The sequence below is a fragment of the Mustela erminea genome, chromosome 16 (assembly GCF_009829155.1).
Source record: "Mustela erminea isolate mMusErm1 chromosome 16, mMusErm1.Pri, whole genome shotgun sequence".
Classification (NCBI taxonomy): Eukaryota; Metazoa; Chordata; class Mammalia; order Carnivora; family Mustelidae; genus Mustela; species Mustela erminea.
In genome coordinates, this window is record NC_045629.1 from 11,276,439 (window position 1) to 11,294,271 (window position 17,833).

Genomic DNA, 17,833 nt, shown 5'->3' on the forward strand with positions numbered 1-17,833 from the left:
CTGATAGGCAGAAGACACACTCTATGGGGAGGCTCCAACTTTGGAACATGTGCACTTAAGACGTGCCTTGTCTGTTAGTAACCCTGAGGCTATCATAATATAATTTTAATACTATTTGCACTGCAGTTTGGGGCCCCCCACCTCCAGTAACTTGTGCTTAGGCCTTGAGGGAAGATGTACAAGATGCTCAAAGGTTTGGAATGTGGGGCGCCTGGGTGGCTCAGTGGGTTAAGCCTCTGCCTTCGGCTCAGGTCATGGTCTCAGGGTCCTGGGATCAAGCCCTGCATTGGGAGCCTGCTTCCCTTCCTCTCTCTCTCTGCCTGCCTTTCTGCCTACTTGTGATCTCTGTCTGTCAAATAAATAAATAAAATCTTAAAAAACAAAAAAAAAGGTTTGGATTGGAGGAAACCAAGGCAAATCTAAGAGTGGAACTATAACTATGAGATGGGAAAGAGGAGACCAAATAAATCCTGGTGCAAGGGCACAATGAGGAACCTAACATACTGCCGTCCATCCTTGGGTGAACCTGCTTCTGTCTCTGGAGTGTACTGTCACCTTCTCTTAAATAAAAAAAAATTAAAAAAAAAAAAGAAAAACTTTGCTACTTCAATTCTATAGATGCTCTAGCCTGAATTCTCTCCTTGGAGAAGATGAGATGGGAGGAGTTCCACAACTCAACCCCTTGTAAAAGAGCCAGACGCTAGCCCCAGCGATGAAACCAAACATTCGTCAAAGTTTTGTGGAGAAGGTATTTTGTAGATGTGATGATTAACATCTACAACCAATTGACTTTAAAAGGAGATTATCCAGGATAATCTGCATGGGCCTGAACCAGTTAGTTAAGAGGCCTTTAAGACATAAACTGAGGTTTCCCAGCAAAGGAAGAAATTCTCCTGGGGGTTTCAGTGTCAGAACCTGCATAAGAGTTTTCAGTCTTCTCAGGGTCTCTGCAGATTGCGGATTTGCAGTCATATAAGTCAATTCTTTGCAATAAATCTTCTATCTATCTATCTATCATTTCCTAGTGGTTCTGTCTCTCTGGTAGCCCTAACTGACAGAGTCAGGAAGTACAAAATTATGGCAACATAACAAAAAGATACAGCAGCTAGCTTGAAGGGGCTTCTACTTACCCCAAATGAAAATACAGGACATCCAAATAAATACTGGGTTAAGAAAATAGGACGGGACTGGAAGAGATTATGCTGAGTGAAATAAGTCAAGCAGAGGGAGTCAATTATCATATGGTTTCACTTATTTGTGGAGCATAACAAATAGCATGGAGGACATGGGGACTTAGAGTGGAGAAGGGAGTTGGGGGAAATTGGAAGGGGAGGTGAACCATGAGAGACTATGGACTCTGAAAAACAATCTGAGGGTTTTGAAGGGACGGGGGGTGGGAGGTTGGGGTACCAGGTGGTGGGTATTATAGAGGGCACGGATTGCATGGAGCACGGGGTGTGGTGCAAAAATAATGAATACTGTTATGCTGGAAATAAAAAAATATATATATTAAAAAAAAAAAAGAAAATAGGACTCTATATGTCTATACTAACATAAATAAATGAATAAACATAAATACGTGGAAAGATGGGAACAACTTTTCTTTCAGTAGAATGCCAACTACCCAATGAAGAAGGAATGGTGTAGCTAGAAAATCATCAATGGATACTAAAACTCTAAAGGTTGGTGAGAAGCAAGATATGTACATAGTGTCCAAGTATCTCCTCACAGATTATTAATTGTAGAGAAAAAAAATCACAACTTTATGGTGAAGAATCATGGACTACATTATCTAAATTAAAGGATTAAAGTTAATACCATCATTATTGGGACAAACCAAACTCATATGCACTGTGATAGAACGTGCTCAGAAGAACACATCACTTCTGTGGGATCCCTGACAATATGAATTTAATCTAATCATGAAGAAATAGACAAACTTCCAAAATGAGAAAAAGTTTATAAAATAAAAGTCTGTTCTTTAAAATGGCTATGTCCATAAAGATTTTTAAAAGGCTGAGTGATTGTTTGGGGATAAAAGAGACGAATTAGCATAACAACAAAGTATAATCTGTAATCCTGGATTACATCCTGCATGAGAAAATAAAATTAGCTACAAAGAACATTATTGGGAAAATTGACAGTTTTGTCTGTGGGTCAGATAATAGTAATGTATCAGTGTTAAATATCCCAACTTTGATAACTGTACTATGGTTATATAGGATAATATCCTTTTTTAGGGGGGGGAAATACAGTTTGAAATATTTAGGAGCAAAAAAACTCAATGTTTCCATATTACCAAAGGCTTAGAAAAATATGCAAATATAAACAAACATACAGTAGGAGAATAAGAAATCAAATGGGACAAAAGGTAAATAATTGGAGAAATTGACAAAAGGAAGCTCCTAACACTATTCCTGCACCCTGTCCAAAAATTTGAAACTATCACAAAATTAAAAAGTTACCAAAAAATGAAACATATGTAAAGGAAACTATGGTGCCAAGATTGCATTTTGCAATGATAATGACATGGGTATGAAGAAAATAGAAAGACTTCAGGTATTATTTCCTTTGAAAAGCAGTCGATAAGATTAAAAGGTCAGCAGCTAAGACAAATCTGGTTTTTACATGATTCCTCATTGCTGTAGGTTACCTGGAACATGAGACTACAATTTTGTTTCGGAACTCTGCGAATCTTTCCTGGTATTGTTTTCATCTTCCTTTTCTGCTTTCCAGTCTCTTATGTCTGGAATTCTCCAAACCATGGTTGCAAGTGGATCATTCTCAACAAATTGTATAGGGTCAAAGAATTATCTGTTTTCATAAACCTCAACAGAAGGTAATCAAATATTTATCATAGCTTAGCTAAATAGCAGAATATCCAACAGGGGAAAATACCTTTTCAGCTGGGCCTCATGTTTTCCTGAGTGGCTTCACATAATGTAGCCTAAATAATTTTAAAAGAAATTCTCATCTCAATTTACTAAGTAGATGATAGCAGGCTTATTTTATTGGCAAGGAGGCACTATAATTGGACTTTGAGAAAGGGGAAAAAAAAAAAACCATGATTATATCGCTTTGTTGTTGAATTGGTGAGAAGGGGGATGGACTTAAATTGATAATGTGAGTTGAACTTTTCCCATTTGTAGAGACCTCCATTGTTGAAATAAGTGGGTTGTATGTGGTTTTTGTTTATTTCTTCCCCCAACCCTGGGTTCTCCAATCCCAAATAATTTTTTCCCCAAAGCTGCAATTACTGAGATTACAAATAATGTGAAGCATCACAGATGGTCCTGGCATGTTTCCAACACATAATCACCTGTCGTGTGCACTAATTCCTGCTATGATTAAACCCCTTTATTCACAGTAGGGTCTGACAGCTCTATTGTTTAAAATGTCACCCATTAATAGAACAGGCATGAGCTTGTCTGTACTCTAACTAGTATCCGTGCATATTTTCTATGTCAGCTTCTTTAAACTGTTATACCACGTATTTGATGAGTCATCACTTTTCCTGGAGCCATGTGTTGTCAATGAGAGACTAAAGATATGGGAGACCACACCTTAGATATGGGTAGATTGATATGGATTCAAACAACGTCTTCTAGAAAACATTAAAAGAATTTAATAAGTTCCAGACTAATAAAGTAAACACATAACTGTCTTGTTTCTTTTAAGATATAGACACAAAAAAAGAAAATGCTAGGGCTTAAATATGACAATAATGGCATTTTCCCTTATTTTAGAAAAACAAGCTTATGGCTAAATCTGAAAAATTTGCCACTTGAAATATATGTTCAATATATGTTAAATATATATGTTGAACATATTTCCAATGTATTACTAATAATAAACACAATCTTTTCAAAAATTTTTATTTTTTCTCCAAATACTAATTAATGGGCAAATCAGATAACAGAGACACAGAGCACCTTCAACTAAAAGAAAAACCAAATACATTCTATAGATGACCTTGAAAAATGGAAAATTACAAGTGCTTATTCTGTTGTTTGAACTGGAAATCTTGTGTGATCTTAAAAAGCTCCATTGAGAAAAATTGGCACAGTTCTAAAGTGACCCAAATGGAGATGCCAGGAAGAATAAGGAAAGCTTTGTGTTAATGCTTAAGTTCCATCTCCCAACTATATCGTATTCAAATTCACACATGCTTTGCTAATATCTTTCACCTGCTCTGGTTTGCATTTGTGATTACTAGATTCCTCTAGCCCTTAATCAAATAGCAGTCTCGTTCCGTTTCTATAACACACAGAGACCATGCAATCATGTCCGCACTCATTTCTGTTGCCTAATGTTTGCCTGAAGTTTGATCACAGACCACAGCAAGTTACAGTGATTGTGCAGAGACCCATCCGAGATGAATGCCTTTCCCAGATATATCTCTTCCACCAGCTGCAAAGATTGATTGAGAGAGATATAAGAGAGAGAGAAAGGGAGAGAAAGACGGTAGGTAGAAATAGAGACATAGGTAGGTAGATATAGATACATAGATATAGCTGATAGATAAATAAGTAGACACATAGATGGAATCAATATTCCTAACTCCCACATTTCCAGCTTATGATTTATGTGCAGAGCTCTTCTGATTCTCACTTCAAGATCTTCACTTGTTCAATTTTATTACCAAGTCCTAACCTTTGTCTTACATACGTGAAGATGTTAACCCTATTAGATCAAAGAACTTGAAAGGTCAGTCAAAAGTTATCAACCCAACCAACAGGAAGTAAAATATGTACATTTAAAAAAACCTGATTTTTGTGTCCTTGAGTCAACCTCTTAGTGATGGAGAGGAAGAACTGTTTGAAAGGAGAGCCTCTGGCAGTCTTACAAGAAACACTTTAAAAAGAATCAATACTCTGAGGACAAGATTTTAAGGGAAGAGGATTCTAAATATTCCACCCTTCGCTCACCACAATAAAAAGCTGTCTGACACAGTGTGCTTTTGTTCCAAAGCACATAGATGCCTGGGCATGGAGAGAGCTAAGTTCTGTCCTGCACCAGTTTTCCCCTTTCTCTCCTTCTCCTGAACTAAATCCCAACATGCTGCCAAGGGGCAACTCCTTTGAGGACAGATACATTTCATCACTTACAGAAATTAGGCAAATATGTAGATAGCAGAACAAATTGGTACTTAGACTCTGCCATATTTCTAAAAATAACAACAGTAACAATTACCCCTGAAACCGCTCATTAAAATGTCTAAAACTCTTTCAAAAATAATAGTTAGGAATGCTATTGAATCATCAATTATTTTTTAAAGGCACTTGTTAATTGCCATAAAACCTTCCCCTGTTAATATAATTTATTGCAGATATTTAGTCTGTTACAGATGTAATATAATTTTTTACATAATTTGGGGGAAAATGCATACAAATCTAATCCTGTAAACTGTGTAACATTTTAAATATGCTTGGAGAGATTTTTATCTAAAAAAAAAAAAGCCCACATTGTGTCCATTTGAAAGTGAGAGCAAGAATGTAATACTGCAAATAAAAATCTCTATACTTTAAATATCTTACTCTTCAGAATTTCTTAAAACTAGTTACACTTACACAACATAGTATATTCTCGTAAGGATGCATGTTCGTATTGCATATTTAGGCAGTATTGTCACTTACTAGAATCTCATAATGAGGTACACCAGTTTAGATATATTCCTAGTCAGGTTACATTTCCCCGCACATAGCAACTAAATATGCTATGTATGTAGACTGTAAAAGTGATATGGCTTGAGGCATTATAAAAATTTTTAGGAGCTCTGGAGTCACTATATTTGATTTCCACCTCTTTCAGTAGCTTTGGGAAAGTTGCTTATACACTTTAAGACTCAGTTTCCACAACAGCAAAATAAGCAATAGTAAGAAGCCTATCCTCAAGGACTTATAGCCTGTAAAAGCACTTTTGCATAAGACAAATTGATCAAGACTGTAATAGTCCCATGACAGTCAGCTCTTGCTGAGATAATGCTGTGTAACAACTTCAAAATCTGAGAGACTTATAAGAACAACTGTCTGTCTCTCAGGTTACATATCAGGAGCCAGTTGACTGCAGCTCTGTGGGTCTGAGCCTATGTTGCAGGCAGCAGGTAGATGATGGGTCAGCACTACATCTCTGCTTATGCTAAGAGCCAGGCTAGAGAATTGGTCCCATTTGATACACATCATTCACATTGTGGTGGAAAGAAATTCAAGAGTAATGGTGGAAATATGCACCACCTCTTGAAAAATTCTGCTGAAACTGCCACCTTGTCACTTCTCACATTACACCTGGATCAAATGGGTCACATGGCCAAACCATGAGGCAGAAATATATACCCCCTACCAAGAGGAAGGCAAGTCACATGGCAATAGGTATGTATGGATACTTATTTTATTCAAGGGGAAAAGAGAAAATTTGTAACAGTAATGCAATTTACTATAAATGCCCAGTGACAGAAACAGCTTAATATAATTTGGTGAAAAAGGGGAATTTACTGAAAGAGACCATTGATTAAAGAAAAGGATGAATAAGTAAGTTGTGAACATGGTAGACACATACCTGTGCTTCAAGAACAATGGAAAACAAAGTCTTGATACAGCTAGACTTCTGTTCTCTCTCCCACCAGTGTGTGCTGCCTTCATTTGTTTGTTCCCAACAAAGATTAAATTCCATCATGTAGCAAAAACGTGGCTGTCTCTGGCTCTTGACTCACATTTTTCCCCAACAATGAGTAATTCTCTATCTTTACCACTTCTGGTTCCAGAAATCCTGAAGAAGGATACTGAACAAATCAGATGTCTGTGTTTTGGCCCAACCTGAATCAGATGCCCCATTAACTATTAGCCGGAGCTAGGGTCATTTTCCACAGTACCACATGAGGGTGAAAGCTGGTATGGGGGCAAAACAAATGTTCCCCATACCAAGACATATAACGTGGATGTATTTAAGAGTTGAAAGTTATTTAGAGAACAGATAGTATTTTGCTTTAAACACATAAATATACTTTTATGTAGCATATCAGTTCTATTGTGTAATTTTCAGTAATACAAGTTTACATTTCCATATATAATTCTGAATGACCTTTAGAGACCAATGTCCCTAAAGCAATCTGCCTTATCTGTAAGATGCATATGAATGCAATGAGTTAATACATACAAAGTGCTAGAACCTTGCTTGGTCCATAGTGAATGCTCAGTAAATGTTTATTTTTTAATTGATCTAGATTGATGTATAAGTGAAAGCGTGTGTGAATAACTATATAAAAAACATATATTTTAGATGTGTAAGGGAAAAAACATATAAGGGAAAATGGCCCTCTCACAAAGCAGAAGGCCATGAAGAGATATTATTTTGTGCTATATTACAGCAGTATTTCCTGGGCCACATTTCATCTTAATGGCTAAGCAACAAACAAGGTGCAAACAGATGGTTATTCTGCTGTGGGTCCAGATGGCCTCTCTATAGTCCTACCATGGGCAGTGTCTAGGTTCACCTTGAAATGTGCACACCAACGTATTTCTTTCGGTAATGCAGTGACTTGAGAGCACTACGAGAGTCTGCCAGGTGCATGGTGGTGAGGATACCACAAGAAGAGGACTGGATTACCACTCGGTCCTCCACATTCCGTGTGTGCCATCCTCAGATGAATTAAGGTAATGCCGTCTCATAATTTTCAAAGTATCTACCATCTATCTGACCCCACTGAAATATTTTTGAAGTGATTGTTTTTTAACTAAGATATATCAAGAGATATAGAAGAGAACTATTGGTTCCCATAGAGGGGAACTATGGGGAAATTTCTGGGGTCTTTGTAAGAAGTCCGTGTTTCACAAAACAGAGGATCGTAGAGGAAGGGAGGGAAAACTAAAACAAGATGAAACCAGAAAGGGAGACAAACCATAAGAGACTCTTAATCATAGGAAACAAACTGAGGGTTGCTGGAGGGGGAGACAGAGGGATGGGGTAACTGATGACAGACATTAAAGAGGGCATGTTATAGAATGAGCACTAGGTATAATGCAAGACTGATGAATCTCTGACTTCTACCTCTGAAACTAATGATAAATTATATAGTAATTAATTAAATTTAAATTTTAAAAATGAAATTTAAAAAAGAAGTGAGTGTTTCAAGTTCCTGACAGCTTTTCATTATTTAGAAAAATACCAGTGGCATTTTAATGGTATTCTTCTGGCCGTTGGTGGGGGAAATAGCTTCTCAATGTAGAAGACAACGTATTAAAGCAATTCATGAAGCCGTGTTTTTGCATATTACCTGAATGATGTCAGTAGTTACTCTGAGATTATTTGCATATTTTCTATTTCATATATGGAAATAGGAAAGTTACAACAAATAAACAGGATAGCTGTAGAGCATAGTGGGAAAGAGTAAGGACTTCAGCATAATTAAAAATAGGTATGATTCTTTAATCCACTACTTTAAAAAAATTCATTTTTGCTTATTTTGACACCAAGAAGTTTTTTGTTTTGATGATTTGCTAAAATTTTTGAAAACTTGTGGACATAACCAACATTGAATGGTACAATATATGGCTGTATGCCCTGCTATTGTAAGCATCTCTTAAACATATGGATATTTTTCACTCAATCACAATGCCCACAGGACCCCTCACAAAAGCAACAATTCCTTGGTGTCATTTAACATGGACTCCATATGTTTCCACAGAAATCTCAAAATGTTTTTTTCACATCACAATCAAAAAAGTCTACATGTTACATTTGATTGCTACATGTCTTTTTAAAAATTATTTAGTTTTTAGAATTTACAGTAAAAAAATTAAGAATAATTTATAGTAAAATTCACCATTTTTGTGTGCTGCTTTATGAGTTTAGACAAATGTCTCAGTTTGTGTAACCACTACTGTAAGATACTGACAGTTTCATCACTACCCAAAAATTCCCCTTGACTGCCCGACCATAGTGACACTTTCTTCAACAGCTATTGACAATATATTCTCCACCCCTATAATTTTGTCTCTGCTAGTATGTCATATAATACTGGGTAGTATTTCATTGCTTATGTATACCACAACTTGTTTATCCATGAACCAGCTAAAAGACATTGGGTTGTTTCCGGTGTGTGTGGGGGGGCAGTTATAAATAAAGCTGTTAAAAACTTTCATATATAGGTTTTATGTGACTATTTTAATCTCTCCTGGGTGTATACCTACGAGAAGGGTTCAATCATAAGGTGAGATCATGTTCAACTTTGTAAGAAATGGCCAAACTATTTTTCCAAAGTAGCTATGTTATTTTGTATTCCCAACAGATGTGTAGGAACATTCTAGTGACAGCACTGTTGCCAGCATTTTGTGTTGTCGCCGTTGATTATTGTACTCATTCTGAAAATGCATAGAGTTACATCTTTGTGGTTTTAATTTGTATGTCCCCAAGGACTAAGTCATGTTGAGGATGCTTCTATGTACTTATTTGTCTACTATATATTTTCTTTATATAGTTTTTAAAAAATATTTTATTTATTTATTTGACAGAGAGAAAGATCACAAGTAGGCAGAGAGGCAAGCAGAGAGAGAGGAAGGGAAGCAGGCTCCCCCCTGAGCAGAGAGCCCGATGCGGGGCTCGATCCCAGAACCCTGCGATCATGACCTGAGCTGAAGGCAAAGGCCCAACCCACTGGGCCACCCAGGCGCCCCTATATATTTTCTTTAGTAAAATGTCTGGCCCAGGGAAGTCACCAAACAAGGGTTAGTCTGGCACTGGGGCAGTGGTTTATATGGAATTCAGTTCTCAAACACTTCGCTATGTGTACTTGGTCTGTGACACATATATAGCTCAGGGAAGACCCCGAGACTTATATCAGTTCATACACAGAATTGGGGGGGGGTGCTCTTTTCCAGCTCTCTGCAATCTGGGATTTGTCCTACAATCTCTGGCTCCATGTTATCTTTCCTAGTCCTCTCTCCAGAAAGAGAGACTTCTCAGAGCTTAGCCTCCTACAAAGAAACAGAGTTCCACACAGTGGAAGCTGTCCATGTCATGCATTATGGTTCAGGTTTGGGCTTTTGTCCCTAGTCCACTTGTTTTTTATTTTTCAAGATCTTCATGTAGCTGCTTTTTATATTCTGTTCAGTTTTTAGATGTAATCAGTGGTAGAGATGGGCTGTTGTCAGTTTCACCGAACTTAGCCAACACTACAAATCACCTCGAGTCTCTAAATCCAGAAAGTTCTCCCTCTCTTTTTCACTGTGCTGTTGGCTTTTTGAAGAAGCTGGATCAGTATATCTGGATCATGTTCCCCAGTGGCTTTCTGTACTTCTACATATTGTTATCAACATTCTTTCCTGCATTTATTTTCAGTAAACTAGATACTGGCTCCAAAGACTAAGATTAGCTGTGAGACTGTGGACAAGTTCATTTAGGTCTCTGGGCCTAAGTCTCTTCCCCTGAAGGTATAAGAATGGTAGTTACTGCATAGAATTGCTATAAGGAGTAAATGGAATAGGACATGTAAAGGGCTTAACGAGATTTCTAAAACAGAGCCATATATATTATACAGAACCCTGAATCTACTGATTCAACCAAACGGGTTTTCTCTTACTCAAGGAACTAGAAGTGCAAAGGTACACAAGCCAAGGCCAATAGCACTGCCTAAGAATACTACATTGGACCCAACCCCATCTAGCTCCTGCCTCATCACTCTCTTGTAGAAAAGAGCCTCTGTGTATCTGCCCCTGGCTTGTTAATTCCTTCACTGCCAGTTGAGGCCCATCAACACAAAAAAAGCCTACTAGTACCAAACTCAAAATTTTACACATGGAATTATTTTAAAGATTGTCCAAATGAGTAGATTGTTAGCCACTTCGATCCTGCCTGCTTTGCACACTTCATAAAGCCTCACTTCACATCTGCTAGCAATGGAATGTATAGAGCCTTGTAGTTGTAAGATCTCCAGCTATTACGGCCCTTGGGGGCTTTCCGACCCATAGACTCCCCACCAAGCTGCTGGGGGACATCAGCTGGGCACATGAGAACCCCCTCCCATCCTCATCTCCTCTGGGAGTGTCCTTGTCCTCCTACCCCATCTGGGTACTGGCCCCTTCTCACAGTGAGCTTCTGGACAGCTCCATGTTGTGAACCCATCTCGTGCAACCCCATCCAAACACAGCTCAATCAGGCATGTTGCGCATCACTGTGACAGGTGGCCATAGCTTTTTTCTTAACCTGCTCCAAAATCCCTCAAACCGTGGCTACTCTTAAGGTATAGCTTTCATTCTCATGCCCACGGGATAACTGCATCTCTTCCTGCAGGACATGGGCCATCTGACTTGATCACTGATTTATCAAGAAAATTACAGTTTACAATTGTCACTGAAATGTAAGTAGTCTCACTTATATCTCATTATCCAAAACAGCAGAAGAATCTGAAGAGGTGAGCATTTAAACTGTGAGCTTCTATATCCTTAGCAAAGTCAGTTTTCTGTAGGGAGGGAGCAAGAGAAGGAGAAGGGGTGTTACCTAGGTAATAGGCAGGGCTGGTCATCCAGACCAGAGGCTTTTTTTGGCACTTAAAGAGAGGCACCAAGCTACCAGCAAGGACATGCTCCATGTGTTAGAAAACAATAAAGTGCTGGTTTCCTTATCACACATGTGAAAACTTCACCACACTTCACATACAGCTGGTTCAATTTCTAGGTCTTTGCATGTGGCAAACAAGTATCATTTTGTACTTTTATTTTATTTCCCAAATTGTTTACAACAATAGTTATTTTCCTGTGAAAAAGAATGGCTGGAGGGGAAGACATTTTTTTCTACCAGAATTGTAGCTTCTCATATAGGCATGATGGAATTAGATGGTACTTGTGGAAATGGGGCAAAATCACAAATGTGATTCACAAGCAAATATGAGATTTTCTTCTTTCATCTTACCTTTTGCCTGGAGATAGATATTAGTAAAAACTGCAGGAATTAGAAGGAAGAGTTAGGGCTTGAACCTATTCTCTATCACTTGGGTTCCGGTGAACAGAACATGCCCAAATTCAAGACTACATATTCAAATCACTTTCAATATGGAACTTTCTGTTGAAAATAGAGTAAACAAAAGAAATTTTTGCTTGTTTTTTGTTTTACCAAATGAGAGGTCTACTTTTCTTTTCTTTTTTAAATTGAGGTAAAGTTTACCACATTTAAATGTATATTTTGATAAAATTTGTAATTCTAAACAGTTGTAAACTACCACCAAAATCACTTATACAACATTTCTCTCTACCTAAACCTTTTTGTCTTGTCCTTTGTCAGTTAATTCCCTCTTCTCCCACCCAGCCCATGAAATCACCTTAGCTTTGTTGTTTTTGGAATTTAATATTTATAGAATCATCCATTATGTAGTTTGTTGTGTTTAACTTTTCTCACTTAGCAAAATGGTTTCAAGAGCCATTCATGTTTTTTGTATTAGTATTTTTGTTGTTCCACATTTGGATACACTAGACTTTGCTTATCCATTCATTAGCTGAATATTTGGGTTGCTTCCAGGTTTTCGTTATTATGAATAATGCTGCTCTGAACTTATTTACTTACATCCATGTCTTTGTGTGAACATATGTTTTTATTTCTCTAAAGCAATGCCTAGAAGTGGAGTTGTGGGATTGATAGCATATTTATGTTTGAATTTATAAGATGCTGCCATATTGTTTTCCAATGCATGTGAACCTGTTTTGCATTCCCACCAGCAATGTGTGAAGTCTACTTGCTACACATCCTCACCCGTATTTGGTATTATTAGGCTTCTTAACCTTTACTACTCTAGTGGGTATATGGTAGTATCTCACTATTTTTGCAAGTTTCATTTCTCTGATGACTAATGATGTTGAGCTTATTCTTATGTGTTTAAATATCCATTGATATATCATCTTTTATAATGTGTCTATTCAAATATTTGGTCTATTTTCTATTGGATTATTTAGTCTTATTATTGAATTATAAGAATTCTTGATGTATTCTGGATAAACCCTTGTCAAACATATGTTTCACAATTATTTTTCTGAATATGACTGTGGCTTGCCTTTTTCTCCTCATTTATATCTTTCAAAGAGAAAGTGATTTCATCTTAATGAAGTCCATTTTACAATTTTTGTTTGCGTTATAGTTTGGGTTTTTTTTACCTGCTTAAGAAATCTTTGTCTAACATAATACCACATAGATTTCTTCCTATGTTTTGTTTTTGAAGGTTTATAATTTAGGTCTTATATTTAGATGAGGATGCATTCTGAGTTAATTTGAGCATGTAGTTTAATTCAGTGATCAAAGATTACTTTTTTTCCCTAACAGAGATCCAGGTGTTCAAGCAACGTTTTTTTGAAAAACAAAATTATCTTTTTCTCATTGAATCTGGCATTTTTTTTTAATTGACCACAAAAGTTTATTTTGGGACTTTCTATTATGTTCCATTTATTTGTATGTCTAGCCGTACACTTGAACATACTATCTTGATCACTGTATGGTATAGTAAGACTTAAATTAGGCAATGTTCAAGTTCACTTTTTCTTCTTTACTGAAATTATTTTGACTATTCTGGGTCTCTTTTCTTTCCATATAAATTTAGAATTATCTTGTCATTCTGTTTCAAAAGCAGCCAGTTAAGAATTTGATTGGAATTACATCGATCTACAGGTCTACTTAAGGAAGATTACTACCTTAACAATGTCAAGCCTTCCAATCCAATCCATAAACCTGGTAAACCTTTCCATTAAGGTCTACTTTAGTTTCCCTATGCAAAAAAATCTAGTTTTTGTATAAAGGCCTTGTGTGTCTTTCTGTAAATATATTCCTAAATATATTTGATGCTATTGGAAATGAAGTGGCTTTTTTAATTATTTCATTTGTAATTGAAGTTATATCTAGAATTTCAACTGCTTTTTATATATTGGCTTTATATCCTGCAACCTTGCTAAATTCACTTATTAGTTCTAATAGCTTTTTTGTAGATTCCTGTCCTCTGCAAATAAGAAAATTTTTACTGCTTCCTTTCTCACCTATAGGCTTTTTTTTTTTTTTACTTTTTCTTATTTACTGCACTGGCCAGGATCTCCAGTGAAATGTTAAATAGTAGTGTTGAAAATCAAAATATTTGCTATGTTTTTAATCTTGAAAACATTAAGTCTTTCATCACTAAGTATATTAGTTGTAGGGTTTTTTTTGCATGCCCTTAGTCATATTGAGGAAGTTCGTATCTATTTCTAGTTTGCTCCATGTTTTTGCTGTTAAATTTTATCAGATGCTTTTTCTGTATCTATTGGAATAATTATATTTTTGATATTTAGTCTATTAATATAGTAGATTTACATTGTTTAAATACTGAACAAGCCTTGAATTTCCAGGATAAATTCTACTTGTTCATGATGTATCATCCGTATATATATATGGATATATATATATGGATATATATATATACTTTTATATATATATATACTTTTATATATATATATCCATATATATATATACAAAAGTATATATATATCCATATATATACACACACATACATATATACACACACATATATTTTTTTTCTGGATTTGATTTTCTAATCTAATATCTGATCAAACATTTCTGCATTTATGTTCCTGAGGGATATTAGTCTATAGTTTTCACCCTTTGAGATCTTTGGCTTTGGAACCAGGTTAAAACTCGCTTTCATAAAATGAATTAGGAAATGTTTCCTTTCCTTCTGTTTTTCTGAAAGAGTTTGTATAGGATTGATATAATGTCTTCCTTAAATATTTAATAGGATTCAACTGTGAAATTAGCTGGATTTTATTTGTAAAATTGTTGGAGGTTTTTTAACAGGAAGTAGGACTTATTGGTGGACATTAATAAGGAGGAAGCAGTGCTGAAGTTCTCATGAGTGCAGAGCCCACCATTTGTCTAGGAGGCCACAATTAGGGGTGCCATGTAGATGGCCCACAAGCCATCTGGGATGAACTACTTTTCAACCATGATGTCTTCAAATTCCTCCACATTAGACTTAGTAAAATTGGATCTTGAAAAGTCCAGGGAACTTGAACTTGGCTCTGTATAGACCCCCAATTACATGCTTCTTGTCCTGCAGCTTGGTACAGATGGACATGGTGACTTGGTCGATGTGGAATCTGGCCACTGTGCCTTGGGGCTTTTCAAAATCACCCACATAGCATACTTGTTCAAAGCATGTCAACCCCAGCACAGGACAACATCTTATTGATATGGATGACGTGGAAGAGGTGGATGTGAAAACCATCTTTTGTACAGCTTTTCACCACATACTTATTGGCACAAATACTTGCAGCCTGCAAGTTTAGAGGAGAGATGCTCATATTTATCTGACACCATATGACCACATATGGGCACTCATCCACTTTTGCTGTCTTCCACCCTAGGTCAAAGATGCAGATCTTGGCATCAGGGACACCTTTGCAGAAACAAAAGTTTGGATACAGCTTGTTCTTACAGTTCTGATAACATGAGGTAGGGAGATGGCCCATGGCAACCCCAGGATCTTCAGTGGTGTGCCAAGGCAAAAAGCTATTTGTGAAATTGTTTTTTAATTATAAAGTCAATTTTTAAATTGAGATAACAGTGCTCATGTTTGCTCTCTCTTCTTGTGCTGGTTTTTGTCATTTGTGTCTTTCAAGGAGTTTATCCATTTCATCTAGGTTGTCTAATTCATTGGCATGAAGTCCATAAAATTTACTTCTTATCTTTTTAATAGCTAGAGGTTCTGCAGTGGTTCCCTTGCCTTTATTCCTACTATTGCTAATTTGTCTGCTTTCTTTTTCCCTAATGAATCCAGCTAGAGGTTTATCTGTTACATTAGTCTTTCCAACATTAGCTTTTAGTTTGAAGAGTTTTAGCTATTGTTTTTCTGTTTTCTTTTATTGGTACCAGTGCTTACTTTTATTATTTCCTTTTTAGCTTGTTCTGGGTTAAATTCATTCCCCTTATGGTAGAAGCTTACTTTGATCATTTATTTGGGACTTTTTCTTCCTAATATAAGCATTTAATGCTATTAGTTTTTTTTTCCCTTTATGTTCTACTTTAGCTCTATGTGTTTCTTAACTTCTCTTGTGATATTTTTCTTTGATCCAGTTCATTAGAGGTGTGTCATTTAATTTTCAGGATATTTTGGGTTTTCCTAGTTGCCTTATTTTAATATTTCTGATTTAATTCTACTGTGCTCAGCGAACCTACTTGATATGATTTAAATCTATTTAAATTCGCTAGGGCTTATTTTGTGGGTCAGAAAATCTTAGTGAATCTTAGCTAACCCTAGCTGCATTTCAAAAGAAGGTGAAATATTTATTCTGCCAGTGGTGGAGTAGTATGCCATAAGTATCATTTAAATCGAAGTGATTGATAACCTTGTTTGGATATTCTACATCTCTGATGACTTCATCTAATTTTATCAATCTCTAAGAGAAAGCTGTTTTATTCTCCAACTGATATAGAATTGACTGCTGCTTCTCTCGATTTCATCAAATTTGCTGCATGTTTTGGGTGCACACACATTTATAATTGTTATATATTTCTGATGAATTGACCTTTTATCTTCATTAAGTGCCTTTATCTCTTGCAAAACAATATTGTTAAAATCTATTTTATTTGATATTAATGAAGACCTTTAAGCACCCTGATGCTTTTTGTTTGCATTGCATATCCTTTTTCCATCTCTGCATCTTTATATTAAAATGGAATCCTGGGGCACCTGGGTGGCTCAGTGGGTTAAAATAGAATCCTGGTAGAAAATGTTTGGTTTTTGTTTGTTTTATAACCCATTCTGACAAACTTTTGGAATGTTGAATCCATTAACATTTATTATAATTATTAATATAGCTTAGTTGGGTCTATTATTTAAGCAGATGCTTTGTCTCCCCTGCTTTTTTATTCTCTTGTTTCTCTTTTCCTGCTTTTTAGATTGTTTGAATATTTTCATAATTCCAGTTTAATATTTCTGCTCTTTTGCTGTGTTTCTTTGCAGCTTTTCCAGGGTTTTCACTAAGAATTATAATAAGCACTCTTAAATTTTCATTGTCCAGTTACAAGAAAAATATTACTACTACAATAATAGTTGTTATCTGCGTTAAAACTATGTATGTTATAAACCTTACAAGAAATATTATATTTTTCTTTACGCAGTTCAGTTGTTTGCAAAGAAACTGGAAGTTAAAGTGGACCCAAACAGTCTTTTGTATCATCCAAAAGTCATTATTTCCAGTGCTCTTCTTTTTTTCCTGAGGATTCAAGTTTCCATCTGCTGTCATATTCTTTTAACCTAAAGAATATCCTTTAGCTTTTTTGTAATGCAAGTCTTCTGGTGATAAATTATCTTAATTTTATTTTATTTGAAAATGTCTTTTTTTGTCTCATTTTTGAAAAATACTGTGTGTAAAGAATACAGATTAAGTAGATATCTTAAGTCTTGCCTTTAAAGACTTTTTAAACTTCTTAATGAGGTGTAATGCTTAATTGAAGTGACATTGTGCTTTCTATATGTTTTCTTCCTATATGATAAGTTTTCTTTTTTCCCTCTCCTCCCCACCCTTCCTCCAAATGAAAATTCTATCTTCATACTTCAACATCAAATATTATCTCTTCTTGTGCCTACTGTGCTGGTCAGAGAGTGCAATTTTCTGACTTCATATTTATATATTATATATTACATCTCAAATAGAAAAAGAAAAAAATGATAAGACAGACAGCGAGGATGTCCTAAGTAGAGCATATCTTATCTGAACATTTCTTTTTACTTTCAATCCGCTTACCCTGCACTGAGAATTTCAGCATGCAATGACGTTTTCCTTTTGCTTATTGATCCAGTTATGCGTCCTCC

At 35.9% G+C, this 17,833-nt stretch overlaps 1 pseudogene; it reads right to left on the reverse strand.

Annotated features, from left to right (window-relative positions):
- Window positions 1–14,866: 14,866 nt before the first annotated feature.
- Window positions 14,867–15,505, reverse strand: LOC116575477 (annotated as a pseudogene).
- Window positions 15,506–17,833: the final 2,328 nt, after the last annotated feature.